Below are 5,564 nucleotides of genomic sequence, written 5' to 3' on the forward strand. Positions count from 1 at the left end.
GAGGGATCTTCGTGATAGGAACATGTTCGTGTAAGGACATTTGAGGGATCATCTTGAAGGGGAAATTAGGTTATTCAAGGGGGTAGGATAGATTTGTGCATTAATCTTTATATCTAGATGTGTTTGATGAGAGACGAATTCTTATGTTGATTATTCGAGGGACGCACGTGACAGGCAAGCTCGTGTAAGGACAATATAGATTCATTCCTAATTGATCAATCTAGGTGTAGATTTCAGTCCTAGGTCGGTTGTCTATTGCAAGAGAGAAACGATAACCTTCTACAAATGATGGACAATTGAGGAAAAAGATTTGGTAGATCATTTACATTGAATAACCTTACAAAGAAACCAAAACTCCTAGAACATCCCTTATCATTGCCCTTATTCTTGTTTCCTATCCTTTTATTTGTATCTTTACCTTTGTAGATTTACTTTGTACTTGTTAACTCATTGAATTGTTGTTTAGCTAATTCGCGTTGAGATATTCTTAGTGCTTATTCTAGTCCCTGTGGATACGATAATCTTTTATATTACTTGCAATATTTTCGTACACTTGGAGAGAGACAACAAGTTTTTGGCGCCGTTGTCGGGAACTGCGCTATAACATTAGGGATTTTCAATTGAGTTAGACTAGACATAATTTCTCTTTTCATTTGCATAGTTGTAATCTAACTTTTAGAATTATGTTTTCATAAGTTTTTCCTTTCTTGTATACATTTTGATTCTAACATTCTTGTCTAACTTTTCTCTGTTCTCTTTTGATTTAGTTTCTTTCTTCTTTTCTTTTGTAAACATATCTTGCAATCTTGTTCTTGGCATATGAATTATTCTAGATATTTTTCTTTTTTCCTTTTGTCTTTTCTTTCTTGTTTTCATTATGCACTTTCTTTCTTGCAATTTAAATTCTGCATTTTCTTTCTTGCTTTTCATATTGCATTTCATTTCTTATTTTGATTCTTCAATATCCACGAGCACTAACATGTCAAGCAGGCCCATGAGAAATTTTTCTACACCTTTTTCTGTAAGCTTTTTATCTCTCATTGTGCAACCTCAAATTGAAGCAGAAAGTTTCCAACTAGACCCAGAGTTAATTTTTATGATACAAGGTCACAAATTTGGAGGAGAAGTATAAGAAAGTCCTTATCTGCATCTTGAAATATTTTTAGAGATTTGTGATATGGTGAAATGTGAAGGAGTGTCAGCAAATGCAGTTCCATTATTGGCATTTCCTTTCAGTATCAAGGATAAAGCAAGGACTTGGTTATATTCTCTCCATCCTCAAAGCATCACAAGTTGGGAACAATTGGAGAAGCAATTTCTGAATCATTTTTTCCCTCCAAACAGAATAGTGTATATCAGGAATTGCATAACAAATTTTGCTCAGGCATATGGAGAATCATTGTTTGAAGCATGAGATAGATTCAAGAGTCTTCAAAGACAGTGCCCTCATCATGGTTTTGAAAAATGGTTGATTCTACACATATTCTATGGGAGAATTTCTTTCTCAGACAAGAGTTTATTGGATTCATCAGCTGGAGGTTCTTTTATGGATAAAAGTGTAGATGAAGCATATATGTTAATTGATCAAGTGACATTGAACCTCCATGAATGGTCAAACATAAGTTGGATGAAATCTCCCTCAAACATTCAAGAAGTGCAAGCCATAAATGCTATAGATCCTATCAAACAAATTGTAACTCGACCATCTATGAGTTTTACAAATCACATGTCACAGAACGGAGAGTTCAAACATTTAGGGGCAAAGATTGAAAGTATTGTTTCAAATTGGTTTAAAGAAGATCCCCCTCCTTCGCAGACAAGATCTAGTGAAAAGTGTGATGATGTTGGGTTGAGAATTGAAAAAAATCATGAAGAACTTCTGAAGAAGGACATGTTTAGAATTGAGGAGAAGAACAATAGAAGACCACATGAACTCAGTTCCATTATTCCAGGAGGTTCCCAAATGCCACAAGTACCTTTCCCTCAACGATTGATCATACCAACACTAGATAAGCAAGTTGAATCTCCTCCACAAGCTAAAAGGGAATATGGAAAATTAGAAGTACCTTTCCCAAGACCTTCACTAAGGGTTCCTTTTTCACAAAGGTTAGTGGGGGTCAATGAGAACTATGACTTTAAAAAATTCTGTGACACTGGTAAGGTTGAGTGTAGATTTTTGAATTTGTATAAAGATAAAGACTCTTCAGATGAGGATTGTGAAGATAATGCAGTGGTAAATAAGTTTTCAGATCTACCTCCAAATTTTATAGGGTGTTGTAGTGACATTAAATTTTCAGATGATGAATGGGATGTGGTAGATCAACTTAAAACTGCAAGTGAAGTTATTGATCCTCTTATAGTTGATTCTCCTATTGAGGATATTGATGTTGGTTTGTTTTTTAATATTTGTGTTGATGATGTTGATATGGAACAATGTGTAGGGAGCTGTGTTATAGAAGCAGCATCTCAAGAATCACCTCCTTTGTCCACACAATCCTTAGATGTTGTAAGAGTTGCAAGGATTGAGCATGTTGTGGACAAATGTGTAGGGACTCATGTAGATATGGTTGAGTCTCAAGAATCACCATCATTGATATCATCAACACCTGAGCCAGAGCCAGAACCATCATTTGATTCAGAGGAAGTCACATCTACATGTTTAGAAATTTTAGGTATTTCTCAGCAAAGTAAGGTTAGTATTTCTTGTGATCTTTTGAAAAATTTTATAGAGGTACCTATCATTGACTTTGTTGGATGTGATTTAGTTTTTATTTCTTATTCTGCTTATCTTAAAATGGTTATGGCTCTATCTTATCTAATATGTTTGTGGGAGATTTGTATTTTCTTTGCATGTGTAGATTTCACTTGGGCTAATAATTGGAAACTCAATCTGAACCGTCTTCGACCACCCGAAAGAACTTTAAAGAAGACGAAGATGGAGAGAGCGATACTTCATTTTTTAACTCCTATATTGAAAGCTCCCTCAATAATAAGAGTCCTTGGTAGGAGGGTGTTGAAATGTCTTACCCCTCTAAGAGCAAGATTTAGATGAATCTAATGAGGTGATCGAGCTAATGACCTTAAACAAACGCTTCTTGGGAGACAACCCAAGTTCATTTTCTTTATTTCCTTTTATGTCTTTAATTCTTTCTTTATAATAAACATGTATCCTCTACTTAATTTTTCTTGTCTATCTTATTGTTGTAGAATTCAAAGTTGTGGAGGAATATGAGTATTGGATGGAGGAGTATCTTTAAAAACATGAATGTCAATCATTTGGAGCTCATCACTTGGTAACTTCTCTTAAAATCTCCTCCACATTGGTTTTAGTTTTCATTGGGACAATGAAAAGTTTAAGTATGGGGGGATGCATTAGATGCATTTGATTTGCTTTGTTTGTTTTTGTTTTTGCTTATGTCTTGCATTTTGTTTTGATTTTTTGTGGCATACATCTTGAGAACATCAAACTCCTTTTTTATGTTTTCTTGTCTTAAAGCAAATTGTTAGCACATTCATTATCTAGATTCATGATGTTTTAAATGATGTTAGTAGTATGCTTAATGTATCTCTTTTCCCTATCTTGGGTAGCATGAAATAAGCTAAGTATTTTATGGAGATGAGTTTTAGTTTTGGCTTGACCTTAAGGATCTTATCTTCACTTCACTTTGACTTGATGCTTGAATGGTTGATATCATTGAAATAGTCATGATTCATCTTGTTTGTTTAATACTTAGTTTCCATGGTGATTTCTCAAACTTCATTTTGGTTACTGAATGAGGTTCAACTCATGTAAGATCATTTGGAAAGATCAAAATATCCCAACATTTGTGCTAAAAGTACACTTGTGAATAAGATTTGCACAATGCAAATACTTATGAAAAAAAAGTGTGAAAAAAAAGTAAAAGAAAAAAGTAAATAAGGGATATAAAAAAATAGTTGTCGTGAGTGGAATCTAGCTAGTCACCCCTTTGAGACCGAGTTAGGTTATTGGGGAAATGACTGCTTAGCTTCTCTTGAGATTGAGCACGCCTTTGAGACCTTGGGTTGATTGAGGAATATAAACCAAGTGTATGGCAAGTAAGTATCTATCACTGGTTACTTGTCTATTAGTGGAAACATTAGGAATTCAAACTTGATGAAGACTTGACTAGGGCATAGATTGAAACTTGAAAAGTTTTGAGTTGTTTTATTTGCACTGTGCACAGGGTACTTATGCTTGAGCCAAGCTTAACTTGTTTTCATGATCATGCTTACTAATGAAACCTTTTGATAGAGTTATAAGAATGCATTAGGGATATGAGAATATTGTAGAACATAGGAATTTAGATTGTAGCATTTTGCTTGAGGACAAGCAAAAGTTAAGTCTGGGGGTGTGATATGCATAGATTGTATACACTTGTTTAGCATGTTTTGACGCACATTCACATATTTTGCACATGCTTTGTCTACGTATGTTTGTACTTCCAACTTTCCTTTTAGCATATTTACTCTTTTTGTTCGGAGATCTACTTTTGTGTATTTTCTGTACGTAGGAGTCAAATTTGGTGAAGAATGCATGTTCAAGGCCAAATCTACGAGCAAAGCAATGGAAGAAGACACCTTACCTGAACCATACACGACCCTGCCATGGGGGGTTGCCTAGGTCATGTAGAGATGAGAGGTTGTGTAGCTGCAGCAGAGAAGGAAGATGGCTTGGCCGTGTGAACCTCACATGGTCGTGCCAAGTTTTGAAGCCCAATGAAGCCTAGGCCGTGTACACCACATGCCCATGTAAGTTTTCCAGAGACCAGAGAAGCTTCGGCCGTGTATACCACACGACCGTGTGAGTTTTTCAGTGGGCAAGAGAGTGTCGACCGTGTGCACCACACGACCGTGCCATGTTTCTAGAGGTAGAGGCAGCTTAGGCCGTTTAGATCTACTCGACCGTGTAGGAGGGTCATGGTAGATGTTTGTCACGGCCATGTCTCACACACGACCGTGTAAGGATGGCAGAGAGGAGAGTGGTTCTGGCCATGTGAACCTCACACGGTCGTGCCACGGGGTCGTGTGGCTCCTAAGCCTTCCCTCTATATAAGGCTTCCTTCATGAATTGAAAGGGGATCTTCTCCCCTTTGGGAGAAAGCGAGATTTGGGCAATTTCCCTTCATCTTGGAGGGATTTTCTGGCGATTCTAGGGAGGATCTTCACCGATTCGACTCCAAGATCGTGGGATTGGATCCGAAAATCGTTCTTCTTTGTAGATAAGTTTTCTTTTTCTCTTTTCTTGGATTTGGGGGATCAAGAATGCTTGTAATATTTCTTTCTTTCAGATTCTTTCTTCGATTTATGGAGTAGATCTTTTGTTCTAGGATGGAGGGAGTATTTTTAAGGATATCTTGATGTAAAACTCTTGTGGATATGCCAATTTCCCATTTCTATGATTTTATCTTGTTTTGTATCTATTTGATCTTGTGTGGAATGTTGTAATTGTGCCTAATTACCATGCTTGATTGAGGGATTGGATATCTTGTGGATCTTGTAGAGGTAATTCCTCATTCAATTTTCTGAGGGATCTTCGTGACAGG

At 36.4% G+C, this 5,564-nt stretch overlaps 1 non-coding gene across 1 annotated transcript; it reads right to left on the reverse strand.

Moving 5' to 3' along the window:
• Window positions 1-1,352: 1,352 nt before the first annotated feature.
• Window positions 1,353-1,458, reverse strand: LOC122021997. Its single transcript, XR_006122748.1, has one exon. It is a non-coding gene; the product is annotated as a small nucleolar RNA R71 (small nucleolar RNA).
• Between the last annotated feature and the right edge of the window lie 4,106 nt (window positions 1,459-5,564).

Source organism: Zingiber officinale, chromosome 9A (assembly GCF_018446385.1).
Source record: "Zingiber officinale cultivar Zhangliang chromosome 9A, Zo_v1.1, whole genome shotgun sequence".
Classification (NCBI taxonomy): Eukaryota; Viridiplantae; Streptophyta; class Magnoliopsida; order Zingiberales; family Zingiberaceae; genus Zingiber; species Zingiber officinale.